Source organism: Perca flavescens, chromosome 20 (assembly GCF_004354835.1).
Source record: "Perca flavescens isolate YP-PL-M2 chromosome 20, PFLA_1.0, whole genome shotgun sequence".
NCBI classification, from domain to species: domain Eukaryota; kingdom Metazoa; phylum Chordata; class Actinopteri; order Perciformes; family Percidae; genus Perca; species Perca flavescens.
Genome location: NC_041350.1, coordinates 16,224,181 through 16,242,905, shown reverse-complemented (window position 1 = coordinate 16,242,905; position 18,725 = coordinate 16,224,181). Strand labels below are relative to the sequence as shown.

Sequence of the window (18,725 nt, the reverse complement as noted above, 5' to 3'; positions counted from 1 at the left end):
TTGTCAAGCAAAGGTTTTCCTCTTTACAATAAGCATGGAGTCTGGAGCTAATGTAAGTGAGTCATTGATTTGTTGGATCCTATTCACCTATAGAAAGGGTTTGTACATTTGAACTACAATGGATGTATACGTGGTTAATAAACAATTTGTTAAAGCTTTATAGCTCAGTTATAAACCAATATTAAGAATAACTTGGTTTGCTCAATTAAAAAAAAATCCCTTTGAGTTGTTGGACTGTTTGACCACTTCCCTGGATCAATATCCATTTATTAACAACTAATTTAACATTTTACTACTTGTCAATGCAGACTCGATGTTATAAAGTGAGAAACTAATATTAATGGAACGGATTTTCCACAACATGGCAACCCCAAAGTTGTTCCTATACTGTATTAATGGATCATAACTGATCTATAAAGCATTATTAAATTGTTTGTAAATTAATAATTTTTAATTTTAATTTAAATTAATTAATAAAACAATTAGTTTGAACTCATAAACCCCTTTTCCAGATTATTGGAATTATTAGAAAGAGACACCAGGGTAATTAATATCCGTTTAAAGTAGGCCTATGCATAAGCAGCAGCCATTAGCAGCAAGTAGCTAGGAGAAGGGTACTTGGAACTTGCAGTAGTTTGCTGACGTAATTAATGTAGGCCTATGCAAACATGTGGTATATTAGCACCTGGCTGACATTAGTGTGGGTTTCAATCATGTAATGTGCCAGTCAGATTATTTACAGTATGTTGCAGTGGTCTACAGTATGACATATATTTGCTATTTTCTATTTTACTTTATTTTAGTTTGGTTAAATAAACTGCAGGGCAATGTAGAGACATCAGGAGAAGATAATTTGATCTTAATAACCATCATTTGTGCGCGCGCGCACACACACACACACACACACACACACACACACACACACACACACACACTTCACTACTCTACAAAACTAGCCCATAATGTCAAAATCCCAGGTTCCACTAGCCTACATAAAATGAAATGATATGAAATGAAAACAGAAAGTCACATGAGAGACAATAAAGTGCTCCGCATCAGTGCTCCAGGAGGCACCATGCACTCACATGTCAGAGCAGGTTTTGGTCTTGAGCCACAGCTGAACACCACAGATCCTTCATTCAGAGCCCAGCTCCCCCACTCACCGCTGCTGCCAGGGTTAATACAAGTGTAAAAAGAACAGGGCTTAAAGACATTAACTAGGTGAAAGCCATCTGTCAGCCACGGCGGGGCTGCTGCCAGGGACGGTGACATGTGGACGGCGCGTCAGTGGCCCTTTAAGAAACTCCATGTTTTCGCTACATGATGCGTCAACATAAAAAAGCGGATGATGCTGTTATGTAAAAACACGCTGAAGTGAGCCGTAGTTTGCAGGGAGCTTGCTGAATGCTTAGCACGCATCACTTCGTCTTCTAAACCAGGATTGTGGTTTAAAGTGTTCCGACTGCTGATTTCTACGCGTAGCGCACGGGGCAGTGCAGTTTGGAGTGAAGAAGAAAAAAAAAAAAAAAAAAAAAGGCTTCAGCCGATCAACTCAACGTGATCCTCCACTCTGTTTTCCTCCTTCACTTGAGGGAAGCGTACACCTGACGCATCACTCTCGCCCTGTGGAAGTGATCTTCCTTCTTAAAAGCTGCTTATTTTCCATTCTTCAAAGCGGTTAAACACAACAGACTTCAACTCTTATCGCTTCTCGGGCAAAACTGAAAGTGGACAGGACGAGATCGAGCTCCGGGTTGGAGTAATGTTTCAGCACAGCAGATAAACAGATCTTTCCTTTCTGGTGGTGATCTAGAAACCCGAGAGGCAACTTTTGGAGATCTCTGTTACTTCTCCCTTCACTTCAGTCGTCTTTTTTCGCCTAAACGGTGAGTAGAGACTCCTCCAGCTTGTGATCGCAGAAAATGTCAGTCGAGCAGCTTCTGTTGGAGTCAAGTTTGAGGCTCGACTCTGCTGCGGAGTCTGTGTTTGTGGGTTTGCTATCACATTTAAGTTTGTTTGGTGAATATGGAATAGAATATGTTTTAAGCCTGCCAATATCCTGGAAAACATGCTAGAGGCATTCAAATGTCCTGGTGGCGTTTTCTTTTAGATTTAGAGCTGAATGATGAGCCGATTAACCAATTAGTTAACTCAATCGTCATAAATACCCAAAATTCACTTCTTCCAGGTTCTCAAATGTGGATATTTGCTGCTTTTCTATCATAATAAACTGAATATCTTTGGCTTTGGGAGTCTAAGTACATTTACTTAGAACTTCACTCAAGTACAACTTTAAAGCTATTTGTACTTTACTGTATATCCATTTATGCTACTTAATACTACTATTCCACTACTTCTCAGAGGGAAATATTGTCCACTAAATGTATTTAACATATAGTACATTTAACCACCTAAAAGTAGGCTAGATGGTAGATTAAATGGGCTCATTATCCACCAGATTCAACATTTAAATGCTCATTATATGTTAATGCTTCAGTACTAATCCAATAATAGAAGGTATAATAATATAATAATATACTGCCATGGGCCATTCTGCTTGCACAAAATGAGCAGTTTTAATATTTTAAGTACCTTTTGCAGAAAATACTTGTATACTTCCAAGGAGAGAAAAAGGGACAGGAGCACACAGATTGATGTACGCCGTTAATAGTGCACACAGACTGGTTCTGACACTACTGTGTCTCCATTAGAGTGAAAATTGACAAAGACATAAGGCAAATGCATAAATAGTCAACTTAGAACAGGTGTGCATTTACCATTTGGATAACTGGTTGGATAATGGATCCAAATGCCACACCCCACACACTATAAGTACACCAGGAACAAAACAACACCGATATATCTGACATTTACAAAGATAAAAGTATAAAAAGTACAAGCACTGCATACATCAAGTGTAATTCATTTTTGAAAGTCAATTTAGCATGTAGACAACGTGTGCTGCTTCAGTTTATGGTGTCTTTTTTTTTACCAGAATGTGGATGTGCAAAGTATTTGGCGTCTGACATGTTAGATGCACAGCAGGAAAAGAAACCTGTCTGTTGATTAGACAACCAGGAGACAGATAATGTTAGATAGACAGTTAGATAATGTTGTGGTGAACGTCTGTCTCTCAGATTGCGATTATGTAATCAAGATAGGCTCTGAGCCGATATCATTTAGAGAAGGATCTCTTTTGAGGACCTTACGATGTTTAAGGCTAATGTTTTTGACTTTGCCTGCCAGAGGAGAAAGTGGTCCGTGAGGAATTAGTGAAAGCTCCTGTTTTCTTAACAGGAATTCCATATCTGTAGGGCCCTCTGATAGGCCGAAGAGATAGATGCTGTGGGGTAACCCCTATGCTGGAAACGCTCTTTCATTTCAACAGCTTGGCAGATTACTATCAGCTTTCAGAAGTGTGTTTGTGATAGGTTGTAGTTTCAACAGTGCTGTTGTTTCCTTTGTAAAGTGTTAGCCTAAGTCTAGAAAGTGAATAAAGGTTTCATGGTGTTCCAGAGAGTTTATATATTTCAGAGAATCAGTCAGCTCTGCTCTATTACCTCTCCAGATACCCAATGACAATTGTACACCTGTTCTAGGTCGACTATACTATATATGAGTTTGTATTAGCCTAGGTCTTTGTCCATTTTGACTCTAAAGAAGACACCGTACTGTTAAAATGTTTAAAAAAAGTCTGTAAATCAATTAGTGTGCTCGGGTGCAATTTTTTCTCTTTCCCTGGAACTGAGAAGCACCTGATTCAGCTGCTGGAAGATGCACAGAGAACCAGCTGTTTCAACAATAATTCTGTACTTTTACTTGTAGAGGAGTATTTTCACACTGTTTAATTAAGTAAGGGATCTGAATACCTCTTTCACCACTGGATTGATAAAACATCATTTTGAAGACTTCAGCTTGGGCTCTGAGAATTTCTTATGGACATGGTTCTCTCTTTCTGACATTTTATAGAGTAGGTGTTCAGATCAAGGACATATTTAGCGGATTAATGACTAATGACAAAAGTTGTGTGAGTTGCAGCCCTGTTTGGATTAAAAACCATCTAATATGTGGAAAGCCGATCACCTCCTGCTGTAAAGGGCCTTTGAAAAGTACATGTTCTGACATGACATCAGGGTTATAATGCATGACATACAAGTTGCCTAGTGAGTTCTTCAGTACAATAGTGTTTGAAAAGCCTCTTGTGCACAGAAAAGCATGACAATAGAGCTTCAGTTCTGGAGGTCGTGGTAGATTTGTGTCTAGTCAGTTCTCCGCAGCCTTCTTTAACAGGCCTGTCATAGCAGCATGTTGGATAGAGGTGCAGTGGCCACACCTGAGCCATAAAGCTGGATATCAATCCTGGACATAATCCCATTATTTCTGAAGAAGTGTCCTGTTGTGGCCACAGAGAGGAGGATGAGGAGGAGGAGGAGGAGCGGAACATGCCTCCTGTCACCCAAACACACTGTCCCTCCCTGCTGTCCCAAAGGAGACAAATACTTCCTGCTCAGATACAGGCCACATGTGGTCAGAAGAAAGGACAGCAGAGAAGAGAATTTAATAGAATACTGTAGGTGTTAGCACATATCCGATTGAAAAGCCTATTATTATTGTTCATAATTATTGTGTGGTTCATCTTGCAAATCTAATGCATAAAAATCTATTTTAGGAAGTGAAAACAATACCCAATATGAATCTCTTTATTGTTCATGAAGTTGCATTGGAAAAGTACACTGACACATCCCTTTTTTTCCAAAACAATTGTCATGGTCACACTGTTGTTAAATATTATCTAACAGGAACTCAGCTCATTGGGCCTGATTCTTTTTGGATGCCATTCAGTTGCACTGCACTGAATGGCACAACTTTTTAACCATTTTCTAGCAGCTCCAGTTGCAAGTTTCTACAGGAAATTTCTTGGACCCAGAAAATGTTGTTTCCTCTGAACGTTTATGATTGAAATGACATCTGTAGGCCTAGTGAATAAAATGTAACTTGGTTGCTAAGAGTTGCATGTTAGGCAATTAGTGTAATTAGCATAATTAGCTAATTATCAGGTAAAACACTTTTTTTTCTCTTTGTAAAAATCTTTGACTCTAATATGTCAACAAATGAAGTGAGAGATTTCTCTTCTGGAAATGTATGCAAATGTGTGCACATATAATAAGAGAATGCCTCATTTGCATATTTAAACATAAGATTTAAAAAAACTTGCACTACAACAAGTAATTGTCTTAATCAATGTAAGTAATCAACTGGGGAAGTTTGATGTTGATATCTATTAGTTAATTTGTTTTACACTATTCACCCTATAGTGTTTAACCTTAAGCTAATATGATAATTAATCAAATTGTCCTACATGCAACCTTTAGCAACCAAGCTTAATTTGATCTACTAGGCCTATAGCTGACATTTCAATCATAAAAGTTCATAAGAAACAACATTTCTGGGTTTTATATGGGCCGTATAGGGGTTTTCAGTAGACTAAGTCAGTCATAGTTTATTGCATCATTTGGGTAAGATTTGCATGGCCATGTGGCTGCTGGGCCGTAAATCATTGGCACTGACACCCAATTGAATCTCAAATATCCAAGCTAATGGTATTAACCTTAGTAACTTATATGATGAAAATATGTAGTTGTAGATGGTGCCTAATTGGTCAGGTATCTTTCTTAATCAAAGTTTAAAGGTTAATTCAGGTTTATTACATCTTGGGTCTTACTTTTCTAAATATTGCCATAATTCCTGTTGGTTATAATAACATTGCACTCACGAAGCTGTTTGCTGAGATCACAGCCAGATTAACCAGAGGCAAAAATTACCTTCTGGAACCCTAATAAACCTAGCCTGGTTGACACCAGACCTGGGGAACATTCATTCACAGCCCATTTCCAAAGGGACGTTACCAACAGACGCCGCTCAAATGCCTCTGGGCGCAGTTGGATAGTCCTTCAACCAATCAGACCAACGATCCGGGTGACGTAGCAGCGACAGCGGCATCAACGGGTTGCTGCGCTTCGGTCATGTTGAATGTAAACAAAAAGCTGCTTGTCGTTGCTGCGCTATCGTCAAAGCACGCCAACAGGCATTACCCAGGGCTAAAAAAAGCTCTTCACCTTTTAATCTATGTGTTTTTATTTACAATTGTAATGTTATCCTAAAATGTATGTATTTATTTGTAGTGTTCCCCTCACTTCTGAGACCAAAGCTATGCCTTTAAATGTCGTAAAACCAGATTCACACATAGTAAAGACTTTTTATGATCAGGTAATGAAGCCTATCATATCATGTCATTTTTTGTTTTTAATAATACACTTTTCTATACAAATGTTCATTAAAATTGGCCCAAACCAATTGAACCCTGGGACTCTAACCCCTAACCCTGAAGAGTTCTGAAACCGCAGGACAGATGTTCCCTGTTGGTGATCTGGCTTTGTGTGAAATTTTAAAAGAAGTCCAGCAGGGACAGAAACACCAATGGTCAGACAATACAACCACCCAGATTAGTCAATCTTAATTGGAAGAGAAAACTGATGACCCAAGCATTTCCATTGAAAACATGCATCAGAGTTTACAGACTGCCTTCCGGGTTCAATTTTGACCCACTGTACTTACTATGTTGTGTGTGCAGAAAGTATTTCCTGCAATTTGGGATTATTACGCTAATTTCAGGTTTTACCTCCAAATAACAGGTTTAGATAATCTTACTAAACTGTTGACCTAATTACCACCTGTCTGATTGTTTGACTTTGTTGTAGCAAAGTGTTCCCAGATTTCAGCAGTTACTTTGTACAACAGTACAATGTTATCCTAACCAATAGATATGATGGGGAAAACTGTGAAAATAAGACCAAGTTGTAAAGCTGAATTATGCTTTGTGGCTACCATAATAATTGTATTCAACGTTTTATAATGCTAATGAGTTTCACAGTTGGATCTTAATCTAGTTCGGAATATTTCTTTGGCTTGAATCTTGAGTGTCTCAGGATTAGCAAAGCTGTGCTGGAGCCTGCAATCCTCTAAAAGCCATTAGCCAGCCCTTCTCTCTCCCTCTCTCCCAGTCTTTATTTTCCTGACTCACCCTGGCACAATGCCCGAGACACAGCTGTGAAAATTACAGGTCTGTTTCATGGAAACATAGAAGAAGAGGAGGCAGGGTTGGTGGGGTGGGAAGCAGAAACAGAGCAGAGACCCACAGCCGCGGTGTCAGCTGTTGGCCGGCCCACAGCTGCAGTGGATGTGGAGCTTTCAGAGCCGGGGTCTCGCTCACTACTCACACACACTGGGATTGTTTACATTGTGTGTGTGTGTGTGTGTGTGTGTGTGTGTGTGAAGGGGGGATATTAACCCCTGTTTGGCTGTGGCCTAACAGAACAGAAGCCCTCACTGTGACTGACAAACGTCAGGCTCCTTCAGTAAAAGCACATGGCACCAAGCGTCCTTCAGTTTGGCAGATGCTAAAAGCATGACTGAGGCCCTGGCAGGTGGGCAGGCAAATGGCCGCCCCCTCCTTGCTCCTTCCTCTGCTTGGTTGAAAATCCAGCAATCGGCCTCCTCTATCAGAGAGTCATTGTTCATGATTATGATGACAATCCCTCTCTGTCTCCATTCTCTGTGCTATCTCAATCCATCACTCTCTTGTCTTTTGCCCCCCCACCCCCCTCCCCTGCCGTCGCTGTCTCTCACACATCCTTTTAATTTTTCTTCTCCCTTGTTCTCTCCTGCTCTCCCAGAAAGTCTATGTCCAACTATGTATCTCTGAGGAGCTGTCAGGCAAAGAAAAGCAGGGTGAATGTGAAAAATTGCCCCTCTGATTTCTACTAAGTTTGACTTTTCTCCTGCTCGATGAGATGTGAGGTGTGTGATTCGCTCTCCACTTTCCCCACTCCTCTCCGGTGCTTTGCTTCCATCTTTTTGAATTCAGTCTTCATCACTATCTCTCCATCTAGCTAGCTCTTTTTTTCTCTTCTCCCTCTTTGCCAGTCAGGCTGGCTGGCATCTTGCCCCGTCTCTTTGAAGAGGAACAGTAGAAGCAGATAATTATACTTCCTGTCCTGTATGTGCTCTGTAGTGCTGAACTGCCATCTCTACATCTGTAGGCTACATGCTGAAGCAGAGAAATAACAGCTTACTACCTGTTCTGTTGTATAACAACATAAGGTTTCCAAGAGAAGTTGTATGCTGAGTCTAAAAAATTTAGCAATCATCTTCAGAATATAGACTCTCACCTACTTTTGCACAATCAATGTCCTAACTGTCTGAGGTATAATCCACGTCTCCTCATTATGTTCTATCATTTTTTGCACATGTAGTTCATCATCTATTTATCTATTTTTGTTTTTGTGCTAAATTCCTACAGAGTAGATGTTCCTGTATTGTCCTATTTCTAAGAAAAGATCAGTTTCAATCTTATCTTTCAATATTCTCTCTTGAAAAAATTTCTAAACCTACACAAACAATATCTTGTATGAATAAGATGTAATCACACAAACAAACCCAGTCATGTACCATATTGTTGATACCAGCCGTGCATGACACAAATACCTCTCTTTCACACACATAGTCTTTAGAAAACCTTGGTTAACATACACAGTATTCAGCCAGTTGTATGACAATGGCCCAATCCCAAAGTCCGGACTCACAGACTCACGGACTTTGGTGCGCGTTTTCGCGAAATTCGTAAGGGCTTAGGGTTGTCCCAATGTCGAATTTCAAAGGGTGTGAGGGTTTGAGTACACACTTACCGAGCCCTTTCCGTGAGTCTGCATCGATGCAGACTTCACCAAAGGGAATTACCCACAGTTCAAAGCGTTGTGACGTTTACCGCGGAGACCGTATGGAAATCCGGAAATTACAAAGGTAAACAACAGCATGACACACGGCCACGGAACAGACCAACCTGTTTTCCAGCTTGTAAAAGAAGAGCTTGAAATAATGTGGAATCAAGCAGCCGTCTCCTGTGCCTTGGCCGTGTGGAAAGCAACAAACTTAAAATGAAAATTCCCAAACCGACAAGTGTCAGCAACATCTTTTTTATTAAACGTCGCCAAGGTAACATGTGATCTCGTGTGAAGTGCTGTCCCAATCCCATTTTACCTATTTGAGCCCATGTGGCCTCACACACTCACTCACTTAGCACCTGAGATCAATTAAGTCTGTGAGTCTTTAGTCCTTAGTCCTCAGGGCTCACTTTGGGATTGGACCAATGACAGGTTGCTGCATTGGTTAGAAGGGATGAGGCCTCCTGGATGACTTCACTTGATTGCGTGTATAGTGAATGAATCATCACATTGAAAACATGTTCCACTTTAATTTCAGATTGCTGTACACCTCACTACCTCTCCTGCTGTATAGTGAAATTGACAGTGAACATTTTGCCTCACATTCGTCAGCACTGCCAGGACATTTTCAACAGGTGTTGCTGCCCAGCTGCTTTTCTTCACATGACTAAATAGACCACATCCACAGGTGGTTTAAGGAGTGGATGTTTATTACATCTTGGGTGCATTAACATATCATTGCTGTGTGTAACCACAGTCACATCACTCAGGATGGGTATAATTATCCTCTTCAACTCCGTCTCTCAAAACTAAACCAAATATTGCAGGGCTCAACGCTTACTTTTTAAAGTGGTTGCCTGCTTGGCAACCAGGCATCAGCTTTTGGTTGCCGAAATTGACAATATGGTTGCCATGTTTTAAACTGCCTATATTTGGAGCACTTCATTTCTAGTCTAACTATAGTGCACATTTTAATAATGAAACAATGAGATAATGGCTTGCAATATAATTTCCCATCCCTCTCAAATAGGGGTGCAACGGATCACAAAACTCACGGTACGGATCACGGTTTTGAGTCACGGATCGGATCAATTTTCGGATCAGCACAAAAAAGGGGGGAATTAAATTCCCCCCTTTTGTAATAACAATAACTTTTAACAATAATTACTTCTTTCACCAGTAAATTGCTGTTAAAAGACAAAAAACAGATGAGAAAGGGGCATTTTACAATAACTTTGAATGCACCACGAGGTTTACTAGTTTTTAGTAAACGCAACTTTTATTCGTTGTTTTTCTGACAACAGCAGTGACCAGTTTGTGTCTTTTAGCTCATAGCTTTAGCAGCAGACTATTGTACGTCATCTAAAGTAACTTCCTCCTTCAAAACGAAACCATTAATGAAGCGCGCTTGTTCAGAAAACAAGTAATGGTTTAATTCAAAATCAATCTAGAAGGGCATTGACATTGATCACCTGGTATACGCCTGGCTGCGTCAAACTTCCTTCATCAAGCATCAATCATTTTCAGGATTCTTTTTTTTTTTGTCTCAGCCATGACTCATTTGGACTCGGTCTCGACTAGTCCTAGTCTTGGACTTGACAACGGTGGACTTGATTACAGCCCAGCTTCAAACTAAATGTGGACGTTTAAATAGACGTAACGCATAATATGTTGACCAGGCATCCAACCTGAAAAGAAATTGAATAAATATTGCGTTCAATTTGTACTCTGAAGTTGGAATTTACGAGGTCAAAGTCAGAAACACGCCCACTAAACTTGGATTTTCAAGTTGGGAAGTCGGAGAATCTCACAGTATCCCAAGCTCAAAATCCAACACTGTTGTACGTCCCACTGTTGGAATTCTCTACTGTGAAATACAGTCACACTTTTCTTTTTTTAAGATAATTTTTTGGGACTTTTCCCTTTTATTTTTGAAAGTGGATAGACATGAAAGGGGGAGAGAGATGGGGGATGACACTCAGCAAAGGGCAACAGGTCAGATTCAAACCCTGCACCGCTGCAGGACTCAGCCAACATGGGGCAAACGCTCTTACTGGGTGAGCTAGAGGTCGCCACAATACAGTCACACTTTTACACCTAATTAGCTAACGGTAGGCTAATGTTACCTGCTGCCAAGTGTAATGTGTAATTAGTGTTTACTAGCGCGACATGCAGCGATGCTTCTGTTGCCTCTAATGTCTGTTTCGGAGCATCAGAGAGCAGCGCAGACATTTAGGTGGCACCGTAATGAGACACTGTATCTTTTCACGGCAAACGCGTGTGTGGAAAGCGGTCGCACAACAGCTGAAATGTTTCGTGTTTGTGTTGCACACGAACGTAGTGTTTAAACTTTATGGAGACAACCAAATAAAATATTGACTTCTTTTAAAATAAGATTTTCCAGTTTTGTAAGTTTTGATTTGTTTTTATTAGTGCTGTCAGTTAAACACGTTATTAACGGCATTAACACAAACCCATTTTAATGGCGTACATTTTTTTATCGCGAGATTAACGTTCTTTTGGTTGCAACAACTAGTAACATTAGAAAAACTACAACACCTAACACGATCTAGCTAGACCGGAAACAAAACAACAGGCACGCCGCACACACTTGTTTGGGCTTGCCAAAGAGTAGTAGACTAACGTTATGTTTTCAGTGGATGGCGAGCGCGAGATGCCAAAATGGATGCCAATAAGATTCTGAATGGAAAGTTTACTTTTAAAAAGTTGCCAAATGGTTGTTGTTGTGAACTGAGCTATCATCGCAGCATGTCCAGTCTGAAATACCACTTGATGGCCAAGCACACAGCTGATGCGAATTCTCCGCCCCGATCCACTTTTCCATGTTTATAAGAGCATTAAAATGAGAAAAAATAATTGGACAAAAAGAAATCAAGGGACATTTAGAATAGATAAAAATGTCTGATTAATTGCGAGTTAACTATAACATTAATACGATTAATCGCGATTAAATATTTTAATCGTTTGACAGCACTAGTTTTTATATATTAAAAAAACAAATAATGAACGGGTGGTTGCCAAAGGGGACAACCAGAGGACACAAAATGGTTGCCAAGGCCAACCGGGCAACCGTTACTGTTGAACCCTCTATTGTTCACAAGGGACAGAGAGACAGATTGACAAACCACTTTTGGCTACCATGATAGCACCTTGGCCACTAAAAGTTTATATGAGGTGGACTCCAGACACATACAAGCTAGTTTTAAGCAGCAAAAAAACAGTTTTGTCACACCAACAAGAAGGGATTTTTTTTGGCCACTTGGGGCAGCAGAAACAAGTTGTGAACACAACATTGTTACATTATCATAATTTCAATCTGGAGTGCGGAGCTTTTGTCTCCCTCCTCTAGGCAATGAGCGTAATTACACAAACACTGTTGACATGCTTAAAGGTGCCTTGCCACACAAAACCGTTTTTACTTGTATTTTTTGAAATATGTTAGGTCCATATGTGTTTGTGTTATGTGGTGAATGTGAAAATGAACTGCTACCTCCTCTGTCAGCTCTAGCCATTGAAAAGAAATAAGCGGAGAAATCAGGCCAGTTACAAAAGCTGGTCACTCTGACGTGGTGTTGCCTGAGCTCATTACTATTCATGAGCTCGCCCAGTTGTGCCGGGTAAAAGATGCTGATAGCCAGGCTCTCATTGGCTAGCTGTTAGCCAATCAGTGTCAAGCAGCTTAGCTCACTGAATATTAATGAGAACTGGCACAAATCGATCCGAGTCTTCCTGCAGGCTTTCTATACCACGCTAGAATGGCTTGAAACAAGGTAACCAAGGCATTTTTTTCCACAAAAAATGTTAGAGTCCATGGTAGAACTTCAGACATTACCACAAAGTCATGAAATACGTGTGGCAGGACAACTTTTAAGAAAAGCAGTTGGATTCATAATGCCCAGTCGCTGTGGCCTTTCCCCCCTTCCTGCCTGTAAAGGTATTGGGATGTACAGGAAGACTTTATAACACTGTGTAACCAATCAAAGAGCCAGAATAAGCAGCGGACCCATTAAGAGCCATGAGTGAGCAAGGTTGGTTGACAGCACTCTGTGTACTGCTCATGTAACAACGTTGTTGTGGAGTTATTGGACTACTTGTTCTGATTACAAATAAGCTGTATCAGCATACTTCCGGTACACTAGTGCGGGAATGTCGCCACAGAAACCACAACTCTGGTATACTGAGAGCTTTTCCTGGTGGTTATAGGCTGAATCAGCATTGTGTGAACTTATTTGGCAAGTGCTTAAATGTAACACACATTTACATGTAAAAGTTCCACACTCTAGCTTTAGGTTGATATGATGAACTTGTTGAACAGTTGCTGATTAAACATCCAACATTAGCATTCATTTGGAGTCATGTTTCTGGCCACCTGATGAATGTCCAATATTCACTCTATATTAGCTCTGTTCTCTACCAACTCCTAAGGGAAATATCTGGCTCTTTAGCATCTAAATGCTCCACTGTGTGGCTGGCTGCTAATTGGTGCTGAGCAAGTAGTGTACAGTGGGGTTATAAAGCTTTGTTCAAATGAAAACCACTGCCTGCTGCTGAAAAGAAACCGCTACAGTACTGCAAAAGAGCGGAGAGAGTAAACCAAAACAGTAAAGTTAAACTATGACCTGAAATCTCATTTGATACATTACACTATTGTTTAAATATAGATTAAAGTGATAGTTTACGCTAGCTAACATTAGCCACTATATGCTGCTGGTCATGTGATATGAAAGGCCTTAAGGGAATTTCTTCAGATTTGGCACAAACGTCCACTTGGACTCAAGAATGACCTGATTAGATTTTGGTGGTCAAAGGTCAAAACAAAGATCATACATATCAATATAGTGATAACTTCCATTTCGCCAAAAAATATACTTAAAACCTTTTTATTAAATCCCAAAAAGCCTTCACTACATATATGAATGTGGACAGACATGGATGTAAACTGCAACTTGACTGGTTGGCAGAGGCATACAATCGTGAGGCGGTAATACTAGTTTCTTATGAATTTAACTTTTCATAGTCTTGCTTTAAAGGCTTAAATGGAAATCCAGAACTATGCTCAATACATCTAACATCACATATTTCACTTTTTTTTTACATGTGAAAGGAAGATTTTGCAAACTTGTTTCTTATATATAAAGAATATTTCAGTCCAAGGACACACTGTATATACATTTTTGTAAACTTTTTGTTTACAGTGCACTGACGCTGTGGCAGCTGGAGGGCGGCTGGTCTCTAGCAGAATCTGAGCTCTGACTTTTCAGACAGGGGCAAGCGGAGAAAGGGATCAATAAAGTTTTACAGTGTTGTTTCACTCTCCCCAATGCTATCTCTCCATCTTCAGAATGAAAAATGCATCATCTGGAGTAAACGTATGGGGCAAGATCTTGTTTAATGGGGGTACAAGTCCGATCAGTTTGGAGAAATCTGAGGTGACAATGGTCTGGGACACTCTAAGACGAGACAAAGGACCATACTGTTGAGTTTAAAATCATGTTACATGTCAGCAAGGTGCTTTCCGGACATGAGAGATTCAAAGACTTTTCATTATCCTGAACTATAGGAACCAGTCGGTTCCTTGGCCTGATTCTAAGAGCCCCTCTTGCTTGCTTGTGAAGGAGACGTCATACTCAAATATTTTTCATGGTTATTGATATTTCTTTACACCTGTCTTAATTAGTAATTGTGGGATTGAAATCTTTTTTGAAATGAGCCCAGAACACAGTAAAATACCCAATTTGACTTGCTTCATATTAATTGGCATATCAAAGTTCTGATTTTCAGGCATTTGCACTGAATGCTTGGATATACTCACTGTCAGTGGGAAATCATCAAAACTCCTATAATGTACACCAAAGGGAAATGTGCCTTTTAAACTATGTTTTTATAGTAACAATGGATCAAATGAGGAGTCGTTCCGAGCGATGAACTTACAGATAATTATCACCCTTCAACTCTTTGGAACTTCAAAGCATCTTTCAGCTCCTTGTTTTGGTTTTCCAGCCCAGTTTAAGATAAGATAATATTCTGTATTTGCTTATAGATCTTATTTACTTTTTGGAGATTTTAACCAGTATTTGCTTTTAAGCAATAATTTCAGATGTCCCTTTATGCCAGTATCATCACCACCAGTAGTGAGTGAGTGCTTCCTGTATGTAGGAAGCATTTAATCGTCCCAATCGGTGCCATGCATCTCTCTTCCGGTACAGTGTGTTTATTGCAGTACAGGTCAGCTCTCAGCAGTCTATACTCCCTCAGCTTCCCCCGATGCTCACGCCTCATTAACTTAACACACTCAGCTTGTTTACAGCTGTTAATTACACACTGCAAAGCTGATATTGATAATGACAATCAGCATTTATCCCAATTAAGCTCGATTCTGACTACATGCTAACTTGATAACATGGCTTTCCAATCAGTTTGTTGTTAAGAGACTGAATCTGCTGTTTGGTGCAGGTATTGAAGTTTCCTGTAATTGAATATCCACCGAGTGAGTGCAGCAGCTGAGTGATAATCATTGACAGTGTGTGTGTTGTGTGTATTGCACTGTAATTGGCCGATTTTATGTGTGTCAAGTATAACTGATGAGCGGCGACGGATCACTCATCATTATCATTCCACGTATCGTTAAGAGCAGAGGATACAGTAAATGAGACTAATTAAGAGGGATACATGCTTCTATTTTCTGCTGTCATTAATCTGACAGAAATAAAATCACTGGACTACTCCTTTGGGGATTTCTATTATGAATGCAAACTCAGTGAGTTGACGTTTACGTTACTATAGCTACAGGGACACTGTGTTTTATACACAGTGAGTTATAGTTGTCTTATAGTGTTTAATATGTTTTTTGTGATATTTGTATATACAGTACATTCAATAGTGACTTTAAAGTGATAGTTGTACCTTAATGTAGGCTGTATGATTATATTTCTATTGGACCTATAGTTTTCTTGTAGGCCCATATCTGTGTATTATTAGTATATATTATATAGTCATGATTAATTTCCTTAAGTTAGGTCTGTTCTTATGTGCCTTAAGAAATTAGCCTAATTAAGAAAAAAGAAATCACTAGAATACTACGAATGTAGGGCTCATTAGTGAGTTGATCTTAATGATGTTTATGATATAGGAACTTGGCTTTTTGTAAGTTTATAGTAGGCCTAATAGTTTATAGGTTTATTTTGTATATATAATCATAATTTTACAGTCTATATGCCTCCTATTAGTATCTATTGACTTGACTAAAGATCCCCAGTCATAATTGCGGAGACAGTTTAGTCCCTGCAGGAATATGAGCGTAATAGAGGGATGTCCCGGTGCAACGGCGAATGTGAATGCAGGCAGCGCATGAATATTATCTCCAGCATGCCACTTCGGAAGTAGGTCACCGCTCACCGATTTGTTCACCATGTCTCCAGCTACTGTGGGTTGTTTGGTCCGCGGATCGCTCCCCAGGTCGACAGCCCGACCGGGTAGAAACTGACCATCAGAAACAGGACAGACGGGATTTATTTTTTTTTGGAGGGGGGGATTTTCATTTCCCGACGGGACACGCAAGGTAATGATGAATCGCGGCTGTAATTCCCGTCACAGTTGGAGATGATAGATTCGGTGGGTAGCCTGCTTCTAACAACTCGGCTGAAACACGAGCTCCTAATGATGTTGATATTAACTAGCAGCGCTTCAAACCTCAGATTGATCGAGGATGTTCGGATGTTTTAGACTCGTTTTCCCGCTAAGGAGCTTTTTTCACTTCTCATATCACAGCCTGCACTCCTGCTACGGCATGCTGTCAGATTAACACCGTCCACCACCATGGCCAACTACGAGCTCCAGTAGGCGAGTCTGCGATTTCGCACAGCCTGGTTACAATACATGCAATAACGTTGCTCTTAATTGCATCTGCTTAATTTCTATTTACTGCAGATCCGTGAGTAGATGTGGGTGTGTTTGTAACTGCTGGTGTCCGAACCTGCACGGAGGGTTAGGGAGGTGGTGGTGGTGGTGGAAGATGGTTAGTGTTAGTGGAGGATTGTTGAACTGCTGATGTGCTCCAGGAAAGTAGACTTGTGGTGATATGCACTATCTGAAGAGGCACACACAGCACAGTTTCCTGAGAGCTCCTGCCTCAGGCTTTTTCTCTCATGATGACAGCTCTACACCATGTCCGTCCTCTGAATGAGTCTGTGTGTGACAGCCAGGCAGCACAGCCACCTCCTCCTCTCTCTTCAGATACTATACAGTCAGTTCACATGCCATCAGCAGGAGAGATCAACTATGCTCGATTTACTTTAGATTGCATAGTGTTTAAGGACAGGTCCTTTTAATATCTGTAATTTTCAGAAATCTGTCTTTCCATTTGATCTTCTGAATTAGCTTTCCAATTAGCTTCCCAACCTGGGGTCACAAAACCAAAAGGGGGTCCCAAATTAAGGGTCACAAGATAATTAAGAGGGATAAGAATGAAAAATGTAAATGTAATATTAAAATGTAATCTCTTACACCAATTTTTTTTTCAAAATGTTTCTCCAATTTTGGCTTGTTTTTCTTGTAAAATACTGGAAGAGATGAATCTGAGCTGCCACGAGATCAAAAACATATTTCTTGTACACAAAGTCATGTTAAAATGATATTTTTATGAAATACTGGAAACTGTATTATGGATATTCAGGCATTTGTAAATCCTCATGTCCACACTGAGGTCGTAACCTGCAATATGGGGATCACAAATTCACATTGACAAGCCAAAAAGGTTGGGAAACACTGATTATTGGTTAACAACCTTTTTGGCTTGTGTCGCCTGAAGCGGTGAAACTGTCCAAGTATTTCACAAGAAATTATTTGAGAAAAGTCGGAAAAATTAAATGTATGTAGAAAAAATAGCCTATGTTTCTGATTCTCTCTTTTCCTGTTAATTATCTCCTGACTTCTCAGATTCATATCTAAACCCTTGACCCATCTAAATAACAAAACCAACCTTCAGAGATGTCACTTTCTTTAAAAACTAGTTGTTCATTCATAAAGAAAAAAAAGAGAAAGAAAAACATTCCACAATTTTTTATTTCAAAACGTAATGGGAAAAAGGATGTCACCAACCAATAACTATTTGGTTTATTATAAATTAATCTGTATATATATTTAAACTTGTATGTATGTAACGTGGATTGGGTCATCCTTAAAAATACAAGAGATGGTTATAAATGGAGGAACTGTAAAAATGTGTGTGTGTGTGTGTATGTGTGTGTGCGCAGTTATCAGTTGTTGATTTTCCTAACAGCATGAAAAAGCAAGTAAATATCAGACCACAGTACTCATTTTAACCTATTGTTTTATTTGTTGTGGTGAAGGTCCAATAATAATGAGCTCCTGTTCTTCCACTGTGCATGCTTGTCTTAGTCCAATGAAGCAAATTGATTTGATCTCCGCAGACAATGTGAGGCTCCTTCTGTTCTCTTGTTATCTGGAAATTAAATTTCTCTCTCATGGATTGCATTTCACGGTTCACAGAGTCATTCGGCAATAAGGGCAGACAGAGCCTTGAGATGGTTTTGAAAATGTCCAGCCACAGAGTTGCGTCCACTCCAGAGTCAAAGTGGGTTTGCGTTTGTGGTACGACTTAACTGGGTACTGTATCTCAATCATGTTAAGATGATGTAAAATGATGCAACAGATCACAGCTTACTAAAGTCACAAGGTATGTTCAGTGTTCGTGTAGAAGAACAAAAGCTTGAGAAAGAGTCTCACACTTTCTGATCTTTGTAGTGAACCACACTAGGTTTTGGTTTACCCAATTCTTCATTAGGTGTTACATGATAGCAGGTTGTAAAGGAATAGCAGATTTGATGCACACATGGTGATGAGATGAAGTTCGGTTAAATACTTGAGTGCATAAATAAGCAGCTGGTTAAATGAATCTGTTATTAT

The 18,725-nt window shown here is 39.8% G+C and overlaps 1 protein-coding gene across 5 annotated transcripts in view; it reads left to right on the top strand.

The window, feature by feature from the left end:
• The first annotated feature begins 1,287 nt into the window (after positions 1-1,287).
• bahd1 (bromo adjacent homology domain containing 1) overlaps positions 1,288-18,725 on the top strand; it is a 31,396-nt gene continuing 13,958 nt past the window's right edge. The window contains exon 1 of one of the 5 annotated variants that reach the window (XM_028566536.1): positions 1,288-1,886. The gene's annotated coding sequence lies outside the window, so the exon portion shown is untranslated. Of the gene's footprint in view, positions 1,887-15,231; positions 15,289-16,178; positions 16,413-18,725 lie in introns of those variants that run through there. The other 4 variants (XM_028566540.1, XM_028566539.1, XM_028566538.1 and 1 more) reach the window with 4 other exon arrangements.